We start from the raw sequence: 22,687 nt of genomic DNA on the forward strand, positions 1-22,687 counted from the left end.
AAAAAAAGTATTAAAATATCAATAAAAAGTATTATATTTATAATACTTATAAAAAAGGAACCATTTAGAAACTATTTGTAATGAAACTGTTGAAAACAGTTTCGTGCTTCAATTAAACACAATCTTACATTGCAGTTCAAACATATTATTGAAGTTTGACCAGCTGAGGAATGGCGACATCTAACTTTTTTGGTAAAGGTAGGACAGTGATCTGTTTTATCATATCTTATATCAGTGTACGGTCTTGGAGCTATTTCATGTCGAATTTTTTTAATAGGAAAATTACTATTATCCAAAGTTGACCTACGCCCTAGCCGTGGTTTGTCCTTACTAGTTAGGGCAACTGCAATTTCATGTCGAAATTCTTTGAGCCTTTTTTCTTTTTCTTTATGCAGTTCACAATCTCTATGGTATAGTAGCCAAGCATTGTTTACAGATATATCAAGCATTTGAGAAAAAAAGACATTTACCATTTATGAGACTTTAACCCAGTTCTGTACAATGCAACTAACATATCTGCTAAATCGACACCTCCCATATGAGTGTTTTATTCTTTGAATATATTAGGGTATGGAACAGGCACCCTTTTTTTTGCACCTTTTGAATATCGCTGTATAATGTTAGTGTTCGATTTACTTTCCTGTGTATAGGAACTGGCTAAACTAACTACCTTATTATCAAGCCATTTTAAAATTACAACTTTTTTGGATTTATCACAAAGGTATTCATAAGTGCCTCTTGGTTGTTTCATTAACATTTTATCTTCAATTAGAGGACACCCTCGTAGATGCTGTTTTCTAATAGCGCCTAAACTTAATATACCAAACTCAGATCTCAAGTAGTTTATTAACTCCGGAGTAGTAAAACAATTGTCAAAATATATTACACTAATTGGTTTATCTGGTATTGATATCGATAGTGCTATGACCACTCTTGGTCTTAAGCCAAAATAACTCATTTCACGAGGAGAAAAAGTTATACCACGAAAAGTACAGTCACCAGAATAGACTAAAAAATCATAAACCATGCCATCTATGCCTGCCCTAACAAACATTTTATAACCCCATTTCTTAGGTTTGTTTTTCATATATTAGTAGTATGATTTGGTATGTTCAGACCGCTGACCCTTCTGACCCTCCTGACCACCGCCCGGTCGCGCACGTGCGCGAGATATATATTATCACTTATCACTTATTATGTTATCAGTTATCATTTATCGCTTATCATATATGACTGGGAAAGAAACTACGAAATAACTGATCGACATCCTCTTATAACATTAACCCACTAGGCCATTTAGCGTTATTTTCACTAAATTAAGTAGACGAGATTTAAAAATATACAAAAAATATATTTATTTTAATAAAAATATAAAATATACAAAATATTATTTATCATAAATTAAATATATTTATCACAATAAAAATATATTTAATTTAAAATATTATGTATAATATTATCATAATAAAAAAAAAAATATATTTAACTAAAAAAAATTATTTTTCACCTTCGTGGTATTCAAAGGCACCCATATGGATGTTCAATACCTCGTCAGCCCCGTCATTGTACCATTCATCATTTGCTAACATATGCTCAGCCAGGATATCGTTGTAGCCATCCTCCGCCCAACCAGTTTCATTTTGGGACGGTTGTGTCGTGTTTAATATCCTCCCGTTAATGATCAAGTCATATTCAGGAGGTACTATGTTTGACATACTTTGTGATAGCGGAGTTGTTCTAAGCCATTCGTCTATCTGCGATTGTCGTGGTGGTGACGGAGAAAACTCCATGGCTTCTATCAAATTCACTGCGTATGATCCCGGTATTGTAGATGAAAACATATCGGGTGACAACGAACGATTTACCTGTGAATCTTGATAGGTGGAACCACTACTATCTTCGGATTGAGTCTATTTAAAAATTATTATTTTATATTATATAGAGTTTAAGTAATAATTTTATTTAAAACTTACCATCTCAGAATATCCGACGGGAGGATCCCGTCTCACAGGAGGCCTCCGTGGTGAGAACACAAATCGTTGTCCGCACTGGCTTAAATCTACGGGTCTTGATGACGGTCTATTATTTAGCTAAAAGCAGATTATGCCAATTTTATAATGAATTATAGGTCTATTGATATATACAAACTTACTGTTTCATTTGCTGGAAAAAAATAAGGGGGAGAATCCGGTGTTGAAGGTGAAAACATGTCCGGCGAAGAATTTAAATGTTCAACTGGCGACAACGTACGATTTATTTGTGAATCTTGATAGGATAAGTACCCACTATCTTCGGATTGAGTCTAATTAAAAATTATTATTTTATATTATATTGAGTTAAAGTAATAATTTTATTTAAAACTTACCGGTGGTTTCGCTGCAAGAACTCTGATATAATCATCTCCTCTAAACCACGGCATACTTGACGATGAATCATCTAAAAATCGAGTTATATGTAAATCTTAAACAATTTATGAATAGTGTAAAAAACAAAAAACTTACATTTTACAGACGAAAGATTTGATAAATAAAAATCGTATATATGTGTAATATAAGACTAAATAACAAAAACTATAACAAGTAAAGCACAGGGTGAATCTCACATTAAGCGCTCGTCAAGACTGATGCTCATACACTGCCGATACGATCTATTTCAAAGATTTGTCGTAATATGGGTCATCCTTTGGCGCTTTTACCGTTACTCCCTTTGTCATTGGTATATTATTTGGTGTGACCGATTTCTATGTAGGTGGCTAAGGATCATCGTGAGCATTGCTTGTCCTTTGACGGCAGATAAGTTCCATTTATGTAGCGCTTTTACCGTTATAACGCGTTCTTAGGCCATCTCTTTATGTCATTGATAATTTATTGGATGTGACCGATTTAAATGTGGGCGGCTTTTTAGCCATCAGCCATAGACGGGCAAGACGACTGTTAGCGCTTTTACCAGTTTTACCGTTATAAGTGTGCCGCTATGGTATATTCGATATGACCGATTTCTATGTAGGCGGCTTTTTCATATGGTCATCCTTTGGCGGCAGATACCCTTCCTTTTATGTAGCGCTTTTACCGTTATGCCGCTTTCTTAGGCCATATCTTTATGTCATTGATAATTTATTAGATGTGACCGATTTATATTTAGGCGGCTGACCCTCCCTTTTATATAACACTCTTTTACCGTTATAAGTGTGCCGCTATGGTATATTCGATGTGGCCGATTTCTCTGTAGGCGGCTTTTTCAAAGATTTGTCGTTATATGGGTCATCCTTTGGCGGCAGATACCTTTTGTGACATTCCTTTACGAGATTTAAAAATATATTTGAAAACTGTCCTAATGTGCCTACATTCGTAGATTGCCACTCCTTTACTACCACTTCCTATACCACTAGCGCATGCGTACTGTAAAAAGTCTTTAATATTTAAAAACTGCCCTAAGGAGCCTACATCCCTTCAGTACGTATATCGTCTTAAACCGTTGAACACGTATATTTTTCTTTTTGCGAACTAAGCCATTAAAATATTGTCAGCAAGTTTTACTGTTCAACATTATTTACACGGAACTCATAGTGTTTATTTTTGTTAAAAATAAAATTTGAAAAAATGTTTAAATGCGAGCAGTGCCCATTCACGTTTACGCGTAAGGTAATTTGACTGCTCATCAAAAAAATCACAATGGTGTTCGTTTTTCTTGCACTATTTGCGCATCGACATTCAGTTACAAGACACATCTCAATAGGCATATAAAAAATGTTCATGGTATGTATATTTTATGAGCTGTTAGGTTAAGTTAGCTTGATTTAATATTTAATTCAATATTTATTTTTTAAGCTGTAGACCAATGTACCAAACTCGGAACGTGTCGATAAACCGAACAGTGAAGGTACTACTTATATATTTCGAGAAAGATATATATTTCTCTTCACTGTTAGGTGTAACGTTGATCGTCTTAGTATCATACCCAAGTTCGGTGATTATAAAGTGAGAGTCGTAGTTTGTGAGATTATGAAAAAAGACAGGTACAAATTTAGGCTGTTGCAACTCTAAGTTACACCTAGAGCACAAGGTCTGCCTAAATTTGCCTGTCAAATGATCATGATCCCTAACCTTATCGTCCCCGACTAATATACATTTGCATAAATTACACTTCATACACTCTTGATGTGTTTTTTCTTCACCCTTAGTCATTTTTATCGGGATATTCGTCTTCATGAGATTTTCAATTTTCAGGGCCACCTCAACTATCGTCTCCACAAAATGTCTCGCTACGTCCGTCCTGTCTTCGCTGCCTCTGTAGATTACCGGCCCCGTCGGTATCTCGTGTTGAAGCAATAACTTTGCCGGTACGTCTTCGCTCGCTTTCACCAAATACCCATAACTCATAGCTTCGTGTTTCTGGGTAATCGTGGTACTATCCCCTCTTGCCTCCTCCGTCTTCGCCAAGATCGCCTCAAAATCCGCGTAAATGACAAACGGATGCCTAACCGTGTTTTTCCACGCCTTGAACTCAACACAATCACCCTCTTTAGGCATCTCTGGTAAAATTGATTTGTGCGCCCCACAAATCAATTTGTGTTGGTCCAGGGCCTCCTGCCCACTCAACTTGAATTTATGACGTCTGTCGTCGAAACTCATAAAACATCTCTTACAGAACACGACACTCTCAGTGTGTCTGGTTTTCTGAGCGCGGACCAGCCTGGAAAAATTCGAAATATACACGTAGTGAGAGTTGGCGCCGTCCGTCACCAACAACAGATCAAAGTGGTTGGCTTTCTCATCATCGACGACACGTAGCGGGTACGACTCGTACGTCGGATATTTACGCGGTGGCTGGAACTTTTTATCCAAAACATACACATTCACAGAGACAGTCGAGTTATTTTTCTCAAATTTAGCGATGTCTGATAGAGGTGTAGGGAACGATATACATTCAAAATTATATTTTTTCTCGTGCTTTTTATAATTTTCTCCGACGTAATATTTATATTTATCCGATACATTTTCAGTCACATGCCTCGCGGGTTGATGGTGCTCCGTTTCCTTTCTATGTAGGCCGGCAACTCGATATACGATGATCCGCCCATCGGAGTATATTTGTAGACCGCTAACAATAACCCATCTATGCTCTCTAATATAAATCCACTTCCTCGTGATTTATATTCTTCCTCCTCCTTCAACAACTTTATAAAAGCCCTCTCAGTGATTGTACTAATGTCACTATCCGCAAAAAGTTCTACCGCCGAAGTCTTGAATGCCCGGTTCTCCGACGAGTTTGGTACGTTGGGCCGGTTATACGTTGCCTCGAGCTTAAGATTAAATTTAATCACCCCTTGCTGAACGCGTGTTTTTAATAATTTGTTCAGCTCGGGCTCGAGCGATCGAAGAAACTCGGTATAAATTAATGTATTAGTAATATTTTTAGCATAATACCAAACTATTTTTCTATTTGCCGAAGATTTGATTTCTACGAAACCGGGGGACTGAACTAGACTCATGCGTGCTTTTTTTGCCCTAGCAGCCGACACGGTGTTGGCGGTTGAAACACGTTTACCGTTAACGTTGGCGGTGTAAGAATCTTTAAAAAAAAAAAAAAACCTAATATTAATATCTAATGAAAATAATAAATTGGCTAATCTATTAAAAAATCCAATTAACCTCACGACTGATAAATAAAATCTAACGAAACAGCTATTTATCTTTTTTAACTTGTGACATTTACAAATAATTTAATGTCACGTATTTCAAAAATCTTTCCACAACACATAATTTTATGTTTAATATCTATATAAATCCGAACTCTGTAACGTAGTCGTCATGATACTCGAAAAAAAGTTCCAAAGTATTGCAGCAAATCGCTGAAGTTTATTAACTATTCGTATTAATCAGTTGCATCCAAGTTGGGTACCAAGTAGTGAAATTGCTTTAGTTCGATGCGTGTCTCTGGTCCCGAGGCCCAATCTGGAGTAAACACTATACTCGTAAATGCATAACTACTCATTTGGAGCTTTAGATCATTGAATGGAACGTTAGGTGTTGGCAATGTCAAATATCTAAACAAATTTATAACAACTAAAATAACCAAATAAGTTAAATACATTTAGGTCATTTATAATTATAACTGCACTGGTACATGGAAAACCTGTGAGCGCCATTGAAGCTACCTAATAATGATGATTTGACATAACAATATAAAACAATAGAATTAATAATAGAATAATATAAAAAAGTTTAAATGAAAACTGTAGGTACCTACCTTCTATTGCATTTTCTTTACCGTATAATAAGCATTTAGAATTAACTAATATTTAATATAAATTATAAATTATAATTTTATAGGTAATATGCGTTATATTCTATAAGGTATTACCAGAGCGGTTAGAAGCGGAGGGCGATAGGTGGATCGCCCACCTTGGGATCTTCCTTGAGCATATTCGTATTTTACATTTTAAACACGGATAGTAACTATATGAATTTAGTCTGTGGTTTTTTCTGTTGTCTATGAAAGTATGAACTGTGCTTAGAATATGCGATAAACACACAGATTAACTGGGTAGAAAAATCAGTGGATACACACTATAGACATATAAAGCAATAAATCATGTACCTATTATATTATGTCTATGATACACACGGTGGTTTGATGGAGTGGTCTCAGCTATCTTCATAGAAGTGTTGTAATTACTGAAAACATATCATACGCTTTGCCAAGTAAAATAAAACGTATATGCTTTTATTATAAGACAATGAATTAACTATTAAGTCAATACATTTATGGTTGATACACTGTTTATATATATGTTTTAATAAATTAATGTAATAAATATATAAACATTACTAAACCTATAATTCATATTATGTATATTTTATATTAAAAGCATACCTACACGATTTAAAAGATAGAATTGACTTTTTGAATAACTTTTGTTCAAATAAATATTTTTTCTTTCATTAAGAGACCCAATAGCGCTACATGTATAATTCATTTTTTAGTAATGAAAATAAAAAAAAATTAAATTTCATTATAATTTTTTTTGATCACTTCAAACCATTATTTATGAATCTGATTATAAGAACATTTTTGATGGTAAAAAGATTTATCTAAGTCTATAATAGTAGTTTATTTTTTAGAATTTTTCTAAAATTCAATATTTTTTTAGTTAAATTAATTTGGAACGTAATAACTTTTTAAAAATATGATTTTTGAAAATTAGCTAACATGATTATATTACTTGAATTATTCATTTATCATATAATGTTAAGGATTTTTGCCATACGTTTAATTAGCATAATTTTTTTGTCAGGTCTTTATTGTACCTCACCCTATGTGGCTGTATACTATATTTAAAAATGCACTGAGGAGGAAGATTAGCTTTCTTGTACATCATAATATATGACCGCCACAGGGTATTACAAATATTTGGATGTATTTATCAATTATTTTATTTTTTGTGATTAATTATAGGTAATTTACCTAAATTGATTAGCCACTACGCGTCTTTATCGTATAAAAATAACTACAACTACCCAATGTCAAATAGGCGAGTAAAACTTCTTTTTATAGTTATCATTTGAACGACAGCAACTAATCAGAGCATGAACATAGGTGCTAGCAATCAATAAAACGTTATTATTTTTTTTAAAGGTACTTACTGTTGAAGTGTGAAGTCTTTTATAATATTGAATGTTAAAATGTTTTATATTTTAGATACATCATTAATTACATTTATTTACTACACAAATATTATATGGCTCATAAGCATGGTTAAATATCTCTCGTTTTCGATAAATTTAATGGTTTATCATCATAATATATATCTTATTATTGCGATCATAGGGAATTGTAATACAATTATTATAGGAATGTTACCACATTAGACGTCCGTGATTGTTGTAGAGGGGAGACTTGAATGCACAGAATAACCTTAATTTATTGTGATTAAAGCTGGGTTTAAATTAGAAAAAAATTTCTATTATATTAAATTAAAACGTTATACAGATATCTAGTTTATCATTTAGGATTATTGACATTTAATTAAAGTTAAATTCCGCAATTTATTTTATTGTACACGACTTGTAACAGTAGTTAACGTATATTACAATAAAGACAATAATTTCTCGTTTATCATGTTGGTTTTTTACACTTAATGGACGTTAAATTCCCGCAGTGTTTTGTGTAATAGTAATACAACTTAGTAACGAACATAATTATATTGACTATAATTGTACTTTACAAAGATTCCGTTTTTAGGTCCCCTAACACTGCAGTGGTATAGCGGTGACAGAATTATTGTCTTTTTAGAATAAAAAATACAGATGTATTTATTTTTGCATTACAAAAATCTTTTAATTTAAAAATTAAACTAAAATATATTCCATTTAAAGTGAATAAAATATAGGAAAAGTCACAGAAAAATATGCATATATCCACGTTTATCAGAGTATTTTGAATCCATTGGTTGTACGTGCAATCAAGGAATAAATTTTAAAACGAAATAATTAATTTAGTTATTTATAATTTGTGTAGATTCTTTCCACATTTCGACCTGATATTATTCAATTTATTTTAATTACCCACATATCTGCCAGCATTTAGAATTTCAGCGTACGATTGCGGCTATAAAGTACAGACTATTGACTTTAATGACTAATTACTAATAATATTATAATAAATTATTTAATATTATATTATAATAGAAATTGTTATTGTCCGATCGAAAAATAGTAATAGAAAATAAAGAATACAAATAGTAAAGTATATTACCACAAACAGGGTATAAAATAAATTAATATTAAAATTAATTAAAATAATTTCTACTACGTAAAAAAAAAGACATCTAGATGAATTACAGCACATAACCGGAGTTTTCAGCTAAAGATTTAGATTTTTATATAGATTAGGTAATTGATAATTAATATATTTATCGTGATTAGTCATCCAACACTGGTTTATTGGAACAGTTTACTGTATGGTACCGCCGCCACGTCATGGCGGTAGTATCGTTAATATTAACATAGTTTTGGGGTATGGCGTGTTTGGGTAGGGGTGTGTGGCGTCAACCAGGATGCGGTTGCACCGCGTACTGCATTCATTCTGCAAACGTTTGCTCTAGCCGCGTCTCGTTCTCTGTTTGATCACCGTTACTCACCTCATAAAATACGATCCTTTAACGCATGTTTTACATGATTTTTCTTTTGATTTCGGCATCTTCACGCGTTTAACCAACTTCCCGTCGGGCCTTCCGCAATAATTTGCAATTTTATTTATCCTCATCATTTTAAAAAATGGCACGACGTTATATTATTGCTGTCCATCGAAATGTCCGGTCCAGATCATCAAAAATCGGGCAATCATCGTCCCGTTGGGTTCAGTTGAAATCTACCGGTGGAGAGGTTACTGCTGGTCGTTTTTCGTTCATTCGGCACACTCGTTACACTCGAACAGGTTTTATTTATTTCATCATTATTCTGTCGGTAATATCTTCATTGTTAATGTTATTAATGATTATATTCAGGGACTAATACGCTACCGTATTTTTCAACATCTTAATAATTCGATAAACTGCAGTAAATTACCAAACAATAATATAATCGTCAAAATAGTGGTTAATAATTCACATATTTGTTTTACTAAAATTCTACATAGATTAATATTGTAATTTTTCTTCGCTGATGTTTCAACATAATTTAAAATTATTGTTTATTAAAATATTTATATTATAGAAATCTAAACTTATAAATTAAAGTATATTTAATTACCGTCATAGATTTATTAGACGTTTTGGATAACCCTAACCTGGTTTCTTAATAAACAAATTAAATCTTTTATAAAAAAAGAACAATACAACGCGCTTATTTAGCAATCACAATAGCTAGTACCTATAACAATATTATGAATATTTTTTGTAAGATGGTTAAATATTTGTCTTTATATGGATGTTTATTTCAATTTTCAAATAACTATGCCATACATTTTATCATTCATGATTCAAATATATATTTCACATATTATGACGTTATTTTTGTCCCCGTAGCTGGTGGTCCAAACAATTTGTATTCTTAAAAATATGTCTTAAAAATCTGTGGCCCAAAAGTGGTTAAATAACGGTGGGATAGCAGGAGTGGAAGTAGGTATCTGCGTCAGTTAGCCAGTTGTGTAATGTGTACAGTGTAGTGATTTATTTAATTTACTAATTTACTGTCTTTTCCGTTCATGATCCGATCCGCAATAATAAGATATTTCATTAATCGATTAAAAATATGTTATAAAGAATTTTTTTTTTATTGAATAGTATGTGATATTTTTTCCACTGTTTTAACACAAATAATTATTAGTTAATCGTCTAGAAAAATACTTTGATTAATTCTTCACAACAACTTGATCAATTCTTTAATCGTTTTAATGATAGTAATCAGTGAAACACTTCGTTGGGACACGAAAATACCAATGAAGATCGTAGTACAATCTTCATTCCAGGTGCGGTGGCAAGCTGCAGACAAAGTGGTGTTCGAGGACAACTAGACGTAACCCATCCAGTTATATTGATTTCTTCATTCTACTGTTGGTAACTTTAAAATCATTAATAATATTTATATACGTACAATTAATGGAACATATATTTATTTTTATTTAAATTGTGAATAGTTTTTAAGCCATTATGCTTTGCGCAGGAATTTTTTTTAGGTTCCGGTGTTATGGGTATATACACTTTCCTGGTGATGGTTAAATGTAAATTTATTTGGGTTTATAATGGCAATTTGGGTAGTCAAAAGCTTTTTTGTTTCATTTTTCATTCAAAAACATGATGACAGTGTTTTTTTTTTTATATTCATAACTTTACTCCATCAAAAAAATACCTCTCTAACAACACAATTTTATTTCATTTTGGTAACAGTATCGTAATTTAGTAATATGAATCATACTACTGATATGTATAGATACATATAACATTTATGTTTCTGTTAAATTTCGTTTAAAAGTCTATGTCTGATTTTATCCAACAATATAATATAACTTTGTTACATAGAGTTACCTTTTCCAAAGCAATAGGTAACTGTTATTATATTGATGTAACCAATTATATATGTTTCTGATATACATTTATACTTTCATAGCAGGTAATACAGTTTTTAGCTGACAAAATAATCAATATATTAATAGTTAAATTTATAGCATGTTATAGAAACTTTTTTAAACGAGCTAGGTATTTTAAAAACAAGGTTAAACAATTAAAAAATTCATAATGAAACATTCTAAGATCTCTGTTTTTTGTCATTGATTATATAATGTTAGGTACATTCAACTCTTTAAAAGTATCGTACATTATCTTCACATACATCATTTAACTCTATTGTCTATGAGATGCTTTAACATTTCACAAAAACAATCCATCGAGCCTCCACATAATTTATCTCCTTTTTATCATTTGAAATACTGTTGTCGTCCTTAGTTTGTTAATTAACTATGAGCGTTGAGCAACCATATTTATAATATTTTATAAGTATTTTAAATGCATAAACGATTATCATATACTACCTTTCTTATTTTATATACAATTTTTCATTTTGATATTGATTCAAGTGTACCTATCTTCATATGTCTATTTTATACAATTATATGATTTCTTTATTGTTCAGTATAATATTAATTGTTTCATAACATTGTTTATTATTTTTTGGATATTTTTTTATCATCGTTGACCACTGATGTAACGGGACAACCATCAATTCTGATATATCAGAACGTAAGTTCAGTCTTTTAAATCCCTATACTATAATTTTTTTTTATAATTGAAAAATATTGTAAGCTTCTGACGCACACAATGTGCAATAATCCATATACGTTAATGATTGTGGATCATTATTTTCAGTGTGTTTTATATAATCATATTATATTTTCTTGATTCTTCGTTTTTACAATCATTTTTTTGTATTAAACTTATTACTATAATTTATATTTATTGATTTGTCTTTATCACTGTAGTACCCGGACAATACTTGCTACTACTATCAAGACATAGATTTCAGTAGGTACTTTTTATATATTAAAAATTTCTTGATTCTCCAATTTTGCATTGATACATTCAAATTTACATTCCAACAGCATTCTCATAAACCTCAGCAATTGGATTTATATTATTCTCGAGAATATTTGGTGAAAGTCATCTTCATCCAGTTTTACAGTTAACATCTGTATTGCATTTAATTTCCATTTTTTAAGGGCATTTAACTTCATTTTTAAGTTATGAGACATGTTTTTATACTGACTTTTACATTGTAAATTCTTATAAAATAAAAAATATAGTTAGGTAAGTACTCTTTTGAAATATTGGATGTGTAATTTAGTCCATGTTTTCTTACAAACTCAGATTTGAGAGTTAATACTATGTCTATATCCTTCCACTTTACCATATATTAGTTGAGATTGCCATATATTAACACTGTATTGTAAACTTTATCTGGCACCATAGAATTAATTATGGATGGGACATACTTGGCGACAGCGCCACAACTAGGATTCTTGGGGTTCCGGACACAATCAATATATGGGGCCCTGAGATCTATGTATATATTTATTTATAGGTTACTAGTACAAAATAAATAACGATGGTATTTTTTTTTTTAAACAAGCCTAAAAATATAATGAAAAGCTCCACCACCGCCCAGTGACCGGTGTATTGTTATTAGAATATAACTACACTTTTAGTGTACACCTATAACATTCACCTATAACACACAAACACCACCCAAAACCACCTAACTTTGGGATGCTATATCTTGTAAACGGATTAACGAAAATTGAAAATTAAAACGTGAAAATTCATTGAAAAAATAGCCTTTTTAGTTTATGACATTTTAAGTATAGGTTGTCATTTGAAAATCAAAAGTTGATAATGGATTACCTGATAAATATAAGGGTGAAAATATTTAAAAAAATATATAGTTCTAGAACAAGATGGATGTAAAATTTTGAAAAAAAAAAAAATTGAAAAAAGTCAATAGTTTTTGAAATAATGAGCGTTGTTTGATAAAAGAATCACCCTGTATAGTATTGACTTAAATTATTGTTATCATCAATATTTTTGCTGAAAAAGAATGTTGAGTGTTATTGGTTAATTTTTCATTCAAAAACACGATGACAGTGTTTTTTTTTTTATATTCATAACTTTACTCCATCAATAAAATACCTCTCTAACAACACAATTTTATTTCATTTTGGTAACAGTATCGTAATTTAGTAATATGAATCATACTACTGATATGTATAGATACATATAACATTTATGTTTCTGTTAAATTTCGTTTAAAAGTCTATGTCTGATTTTATCCAACAATATAATATAACTATGTTACATAGAGTTACCTTTTCCAAAGCAATAGGTAACTGTTATTATATTGATGTAACCAATTATATATGTTTCTGATATACATTTATACTTTCATAGCAGGTAATACAGTTTTTAGCTGACAAAATAATCAATATATTAATAGTTAAATTTATAGCATGTTATAGAAACTTTTTTAAACGAGCTAGGTATTTTAAAAACAAGGTTAAACAATTAAAAAATTCATAATGAAACATTCTAAGATCTCTGTTTTTTGTCATTGATTATATAATGTTAGGTACATTCAACTCTTTAAAAGTATCGTACATTATCTTCACATACATCATTTAACTCTATTGTCTATGAGATGCTTTAACATTTCACAAAAACAATCCATCGAGCCTCCACATAATTTATCTCCTTTTTATCATTTGAAATACTGTTGTCGTCCTTAGTTTGTTAATTAACTATGAGCGTTGAGCAACCATATTTATAATATTTTATAAGTATTTTAAATGCATAAACGATTATCATATACTACCTTTCTTATTTTATATACAATTTTTCATTTTGATATTGATTCAAGTGTACCTATCTTCATATGTCTATTTTATACAATTATATGATTTCTTTATTGTTCAGTATAATATTAATTGTTTCATAACATTGTTTATTATTTTTTGGATATTTTTTTATCATCGTTGACCACTGATGTAACGGGACAACCATCAATTCTGATATATCAGAACGTAAGTTCAGTCTTTTAAATCCCTATACTATAATTTTTTTTTATAATTGAAAAATATTGTAAGCTTCTGACGCACACAATGTGCAATAATCCATATACGTTAATGATTGTGGATCATTATTTTCAGTGTGTTTTATATAATCATATTATATTTTCTTGATTCTTCGTTTTTACAATCATTTTTTTGTATTAAACTTATTACTATAATTTATATTTATTGATTTGTCTTTATCACTGTAGTACCCGGACAATACTTGCTACTACTATCAAGACATAGATTTCAGTAGGTACTTTTTATATATTAAAAATTTCTTGATTCTCCAATTTTGCATTGATACATTCAAATTTACATTCCAACAGCATTCTCATAAACCTCAGCAATTGGATTTATATTATTCTCGAGAATATTTGGTGAAAGTCATCTTCATCCAGTTTTACAGTTAACATCTGTATTGCATTTAATTTCCATTTTTTAAGGGCATTTAACTTCATTTTTAAGTTATGAGACATGTTTTTATACTGACTTTTACATTGTAAATTCTTATAAAATAAAAAATATAGTTAGGTAAGTACTCTTTTGAAATATTGGATGTGTAATTTAGTCCATGTTTTCTTACAAACTCAGATTTGAGAGTTAATACTATGTCTATATCCTTCCACTTTACCATATATTAGTTGAGATTGCCATATATTAACACTGTATTGTAAACTTTATCTGGCACCATAGAATTAATTATGGATGGGACATACTTGGCGACAGCGCCACAACTAGGATTCTTGGGGTTCCGGACACAATCAATATATGGGGCCCTGAGATCTATGTATATATTTATTTATAGGTTACTAGTACAAAATAAATAACGATGGTATTTTTTTTTTTAAACAAGCCTAAAAATATAATGAAAAGCTCCACCACCGCCCAGTGACCGGTGTATTGTTATTAGAATATAACTACACTTTTAGTGTACACCTATAACATACACCTATAACACACAAACACCACCCAAAACCACCTAACTTTGGGATGCTATATCTTGTAAACGGATTAACGAAAATTGAAAATTAAAACGTGAAAATTCATTGAAAAAATAGCCTTTTTAGTTTATGACATTTTAAGTATAGGTTGTCATTTGAAAATCAAAAGTTGATAATGGATTACCTGATAAATATAAGGGTGAAAATATTTAAAAAAATATATAGTTCTAGAACAAGATGGATGTAAAATTTTGAAAAAAAAAAAAATTGAAAAAAGTCAATAGTTTTTGAAATAATGAGCGTTGTTTGATAAAAGAATCACCCTGTATAGTATTGACTTAAATTATTGTTATCATCAATATTTTTGCTGAAAAAGAATGTTGAGTGTTATTGGTTAATTTTTCATTCAAAAACATGATGACAGTGTTTTTTTTTTTATATTCATAACTTTACTCCATCAAAAAAATACCTCTCTAACAACACAATTTTATTTCATTTTGGTAACAGTATCGTAATTTAGTAATATGAATCATACTACTGATATGTATAGATACATATAACATTTATGTTTCTGTTAAATTTCGTTTAAAAATCTATGTCTGATTTTATCCAACAATATAATATAACTATGTTACATAGAGTTACCTTTTCCAAAGCAATAGGTAACTGTTATTATATTGATGTAACCAATTATATATGTTTCTGATATACATTTATACTTTCATAGCAGGTAATACAGTTTTTAGCTGACAAAATAATCAATATATTAATAGTTAAATTTATAGCATGTTATAGAAACTTTTTTAAACGAGCTAGGTATTTTAAAAACAAGGTTAAACAATTAAAAAATTCATAATGAAACATTCTAAGATCTCTGTTTTTTGTCATTGATTATATAATGTTAGGTACATTCAACTCTTTAAAAGTATCGTACATTATCTTCACATACATCTTTTAACTCTATTGTCTATGAGATGCTTTAACATTTCACAAAAACAATCCATCGAGCCTCCACATTAATTATCTCCTTTTTATCATTTGAAATACTGTTGGCGTCCTTAGTTTGTTAATTAACTATGAGCGTTGAGCAACCATATTTATAATATTTTATAAGTATTTTAAATGCATAAACGATTATCATATACTACCTTTCTTATTTTATATACAATTTTTCATTTTGATATTGATTCAAGTGTACCTATCTTCATATGTCTATTTTATACAATTATATGATTTCTTTATTGTTCAGTATAATATTAATTGTTTCATAACATTGTTTATTATTTTTTGGATATTTTTTTATCATCGTTGACCACTGATGTAACGGGACAACCATCAATTCTGATATATCAGAACGTAAGTTCAGTCTTTTAAATCCCTATACTATAATTTTTTTTTATAATTGAAAAATATTGTAAGCTTCTGACGCACACAATGTGCAATAATCCATATACGTTAATGATTGTGGATCATTATTTTCAGTGTGTTTTATATAATCATATTATATTTTCTTGATTCTTCGTTTTTACAATCATTTTTTTGTATTAAACTTATTACTATAATTTATATTTATTGATTTGTCTTTATCACTGTAGTACCCGGACAATACTTGCTACTACTATCAGGACATAGATTTCAGTACTTTTTATATATTAAAAATTTCTTGATTCTCCAATTTTGCATTGATACATTCAAATTTACATTCCAACAGCATTCTCATAAACCTCAGCAATTGGATTTATATTATTCTTGAGAATATTCGGTGAAAGTCATCTTCATCCAGTTTTACAGTTAACATCTGTATTGCATTTAATTTCCATTATTTAAGGGCATTTAACTTCATTTTTAAGTTATGAGACATGTTTTTATACTGACTTTTATATTGTAAATTCTTATAAAATAAAAAATATAGTTAGGTAAGTACTCTTTTGAAATATTGGATGTGTAATTTAGTCCATGTTTTCTTACAAACTCAGATTTGAGAGTTAATACTATGTCTATATCCTTCCACTTTACCATATATTAGTTGAGGTTGCCATATATTAACACTGTATTGTAAACTTTATCGGGCACCATAGATTTAATTATGGATGAGACATAGTTGGCGACAGTGCCACAACTAGGATTCTTGGGGTTCCGGACACAATCAATATATGGGGCCCTGAGTTCTATTTATATATTTTTTTATAGGTTACTAGTACAAAATAAATAATGATGGTATTTTTTTTTTTAAACAAGCCTAAAAATATAATGAAAAGCTCCACCACCGCCCAGTGACCGGTGTATTGTTATTAGAATATAACTCCACTTATAGTGTTTTTTTTTTTTTTTTTTTTTATAAATATATATAAATTATATTATAATATTGATTCTGTCTTTAAATTAACAATACTTCCATTTTGCAACTTTTTTAATTTTAGTTATTTATCTTATTAGTTGTTACAAAAGAAATAACTACTTAACACTTTAAATTTTTAAGTTTTTACAGTTAAATAATAAAATACATTAACTGATGATAATTTGAATTATTAAAATTTAAAAAGGCAAAACATTTTTAAAAATGTTTTCAATTATAAATACAATTATTATTAGAATATGTTCTGCTTTTTCTACGTTAGCTGTGGCTTGCAGCTTGCTTCATAGCAGGTAATACAGTTTTTAGCTGACAAAATAATCAATATATTAATAGTTAAATTTATAGCATGTTATAGAAACTTTTTTAAACGAGCTAGGTATTTTAAAAACAAGGTTAAACAATTAAAAAATTCATAATGAAAAATTCTAAGATCTCTGTTTTTTGTCATTGATTATATAATGTTAGGTACATTCAACTCTTTAAAAGTATCGTACATTATCTTCACATACATCTTTTAACTCTATTGTCTATGAGATGCTTTAACATTTCACAAAAACAATCCATCGAGCCTCCACATAATTTATCTCCTTTTTATCATTTGAAATACTGTTGTCGTCCTTAGTTTGTTCTTTAACTATGAGCGTTGAGCAACCATATTTATAATATTTTATAAGTATTTCAAATACATAAATTCCGTAAAATTTTCAAAGCCATGTCCTGATATCGCTGGTGAGGATGACTGTAGACCATTGTTCTCATTGATAAACTAAATAATTATAATTTGTCAATATAAACATAAGAAAATTAAATGTATGTATAATACCATGTTAATGGATCCATTGTTTACATAAGCTACTAGGTTCGTTGGTGTTGTATACACTGGAGGCCGCTGCGCACAATTGTCTGAATCAATCCATAAGCTGTGTCGTCTATTAAATGTAAATATTACTGATGATTTTGGTGCCTATGTCGCCTGTGTAGGTATGGTTGATTTGCGTTAAGAATTCATCGATAGCACGTTCCTCGTCAGCTACCGAAAAGTATATCAATTAATACTTGTATTTTATTTATATATAAAAAAAAATTAAAATTACTCTAGCTTGTGATAGCATTGGAGACATGCTCGAATATCTCGGGGGTAAAATGAGCCTCATTTCGGATTCGGTGAATAACTAAAAAATAATAATTATACATTAAATATTTTTACAAGCATTATAATTTAAAGGTTTACCTCGGGTGACGTTTCACCATTCCATCGTTGCGAGCAATGTTCAGCTAATTGAGTAGTAGCATTTATTTTGAGCTGACTGATGAAATTCACGTCTTCTTTAGGAGTGGATCCAATAATTTTGTCGTCATTTAAATTTTTGATTAAACTCATCATTTCATCTATGTTTTTCGGTGGTATTTCAACTTAAGTAAATTCATAGTCCAAATAATTGGTTACTGCTTGAAGTCTAACTGTTTTTGCTTTTACTGCAGTTTGAGTATTTTATATGTGCGTACGTTTACTACCTATCGTTGTATAATAATCTAAATTTATAAATATGTATAAGTTACTTTTTGAACGCTAGTAGAAAATAAACATTTCATTTATCATAAGGTGACTAGACCGAAATTATTAAGTATAAATTAACTCTGATTATTCTCTAGTTAAAATAATGTATTCGTATAAAAACTAACCTTGCCCATTATGTGTATATTCGAATTGATCCATCGCATCCATACATAAATCATCGCCATCGGGTCCGATCACTTGTTCAGTTGACAGCATAGTATTTTGATTACATGACTCAGCTGGTATGTCAGGGACATATATTCCAGGAGATATTTCTATATCGCTAGTATTGCCTAAAAAAAAAATAAAAATAAAAAAATATTAAATTGTAGGATATAATAAATGGTTAAAATATTAAAAATCTTACTTGTCACATTGCATAGCCCTGCATCTTCAGCATTGTCCAGAATCTTAACGCACATATCATCATACCCATCGTTAAAATTATCAGACGGTATATTATTCATATCTTTAGGCTGTAATCCTGATGGCTGGTCTGTTCTATTCGATACGATCTCAATTTCACCTCGTTGTGGTCGAGCAAAACCTTATAAAATAAATATTGAATAAAATATTAAAAATATATAAAAAAAACTTACCATGAAAATTTTTCAAATGTCTGCTTAAAACATCTTTCCGAGAGCATTTCTTACTGCAAATACTGCACACTATTTGGTATCCATCATGAGTTTTCATATGTCTGAGCAAACTGTCTTTACGTGTGAAAACCGACGGACACTGTTCGCATTTAAACATATTTAAATAAAAATAATAAAACGTTTAAACACTTGTAAAAACACTTTAAATTTTTTAAAGACTTAGAGAGAATAAATACGTGTCAACGGTTTAACGACATCCTGGCGACTAAATCGGTCATTACTAAGTTATTCACTAATAGGTATTTTAATAACAAAAGTGTTTTTCAATATAAATGCCCATTGTGGACTAATGTTAAGACGGGTGCAAACGTGAGAGCCGGTGACATCCTGACGACCGGTAAGACACATTAAGAAGATCGTCAAAAATAGATATTTATTTGTGATTATTAGCGCCTAATGGTAGGAAATGTCTTTCAATAATAATAATGGTTTTTGCAGTGTGTAGTATATTCAATTGAATAATGATACCTATTATTGTCAATACGGGTAAAGTGTCTTTCAGGGTCATTGTGTGAGGATGTCTATATTTCTAAAAAATATAAGAAGGATATTGTTAGAATATTTATTTGATTATGGGATAGTATTCGTATGCATATGCGCGAAACCCTGGCTCACGATAATTCTTTGCAAATGTGAACATTTTTAAAGACGAACAATATTATGTAGGTGAGTTAGTACTCCTTCGTTAGTTATCAGTAATACTTTTCTGTCATCAATATCGCTGATGCTACTTACCCAAGCCCGTGTTATGTTTCAAATCTATTTCTAAAAATAATGTATTAACGATTCTATCGAAATCTAAAAACACATAGGTACCCCATATATCTACCGTTGCCCTTCCATATAGGTAATCCATCACGTAGACTAAAGAGTAAATTGTGTAGAGACTTATAAAATTAGTAAAAGAGGTATTACCAATAAGTTTCTTCCCCTACATGTTAATCAGTTTATTTTAATCTTGATTGTAAATATCAAATCTGCTTATTGTAATAATTTTATAAAGATTGTAAATTTTTGTTTTAATAATAAAAAGAAATATATATTATATTGTACGTATTAATACAAATAAAAAAAAAAAAATGATTTTTGAAAAAAAAAATTAAGATTGATTCTAATTTAATTTAATTTTTGTTTGATATTATTTAAATATTTTAGTTTCTGTTTTATTCAACACTAATTAATTTTCTCATTTTCATACAATATTAATCTTGCAAAGAGTTAAGAATGATCTTAAACATTTACGTCATAATTGAGATTTTTTATGATATTGAAAAACGATGTGTTACATTTCTACTTGTGTAAAAAATTGAGTACACATGAAAATGAAAGTATTTGGAGTAAAGATAAAATTTTAATATACATATAAAAAAATTAAACATATTAGTGATGAAATTCCATTTTATCTGTTTCATATTTTTACTTGTAGTTAGTGCCTACCTACATCAAAGTTTACTTATGCATTGTATCTCGCCACTATTTACCTGACATTATCATGCTTATTGCCATTTGTAAGCAAGAGACCACGTTTCTGTTTTCACTCTGTATATGGGACTTGGGTATGTACTATTGTCTATTTGTGTTTACATATCCATGTGCCCAATAAAGTTGCGTTTGCATGCAAGAATGGTGGTTACAAGAATTAAGTGTACCTACTAAAATAATATGAATAAGCCTCTGGCATGGCCGAAAAGCTTGTAAGCTTATTTTATTTTAGTGGTACCTATATGTAAAATTTACCATTAGAAATGGGATTTGATTGATGTCAGTTTTATAATGTTTACAATAAAGTCGTAAATATATATATATACGAAGCCTTTAACCACTCTGAAACTTTTATGTAGTAAGTACTAACTACTAAATATATTATAGTGAAGTACTATGAATTCTGTATAACTGCATGTATCTAATCGAGAACAAAAATCGAATAATAGTAGAAATGTAACGTTTTAATATACTAATAAATGTACAAGATCATATTAATGTGACTTATAACTTAATTTCAATGTAAACTCTAAAAATAGCATAAAACCATATAATATTATAAAATACCATCAATCTGTTGAGTATAATAATTGATATTTTTATGTTACTCAGTATGTATTAAAAGAGAAAATCAATTAAATACTTTTAGAATCGAAATCAATTTAATGTTTAATGTATATCTATCATAAATTTTAATTTATATTATATTAATTGTACAATAATATTTTTAAAACAAATTTAATTAACTATTTCTGTCTATACATATATATATCTCACATAAGTCCATGGGTTCACAACTTATTGGTTTACCTTTAATTCTGTAATGAATTGAATTTCTATACTAAAATTATGTAAATTTTAGTGGTTTCGACCCTTAATATAGTATATAATATTTTAATGTATACAGGGTGATTCTTTTATCAAACAACATTTATATGGTGTTCGTGTGTAATACCACCTAACATACACCTATAACACACAAACACCACCCAAAACCACCTAACTTTGGGATGCTATATCTTGTAAACGGATTAACGAAAATTGAAAATTAAAACGTGAAAATTCATTGAAAAAATAGCCTTTTTAGTTTATGACATTTTAAGTATAGGTTGTCATTTGAAAATCAAAAGTTGATAATGGATTACCTGATAAATATAAGGGTGAAAATATTTAAAAAATATATAGTTCTAGAACAAGATGGATGTAAAATTTTGAAAAAAAAAAAATTGAAAAAAGTCAATAGTTTTTGAAATAATGAGCGTTGTTTGATAAAAAAATCACCCTGTATAGTATTGACTTAAATTATTGTTATCATCAATATTTTTGCTGAAAAAGAATGTTGAGTGTTATTGGTTAATTTTTCATTCAAAAACATGATGACAGTGTTTTTTTTTTTATATTCATAACTTTACTCCATCAAAGTAATACCTCTCTAACAACACAATTTTATTTCATTTTGGTAACAGTATCGTAATTTAGTAATATGAATCATACTACTGATATGTATAGATACATATAACATTTATGTTTCTGTTAAATTTCGTTTAAAAATCTATGTCTGATTTTATCCAACAATATAATATAACTATGT

General features: G+C 29.5%; 1 pseudogene; it reads right to left on the bottom strand.

Annotated features, from left to right (window-relative positions):
- Positions 1 to 1,496: 1,496 nt before the first annotated feature.
- LOC149060570 (uncharacterized) overlaps positions 1,497 to 22,687 on the bottom strand; it is a 38,156-nt pseudogene continuing 16,965 nt past the window's right edge.

The sequence above is a fragment of the Diuraphis noxia genome, unplaced genomic scaffold (assembly GCF_037042655.1).
Source record: "Diuraphis noxia isolate RWA-SAM2 unplaced genomic scaffold, SU_Dnox_SAM2 contig0001, whole genome shotgun sequence".
NCBI classification, from domain to species: Eukaryota; Metazoa; Arthropoda; class Insecta; order Hemiptera; family Aphididae; genus Diuraphis; species Diuraphis noxia.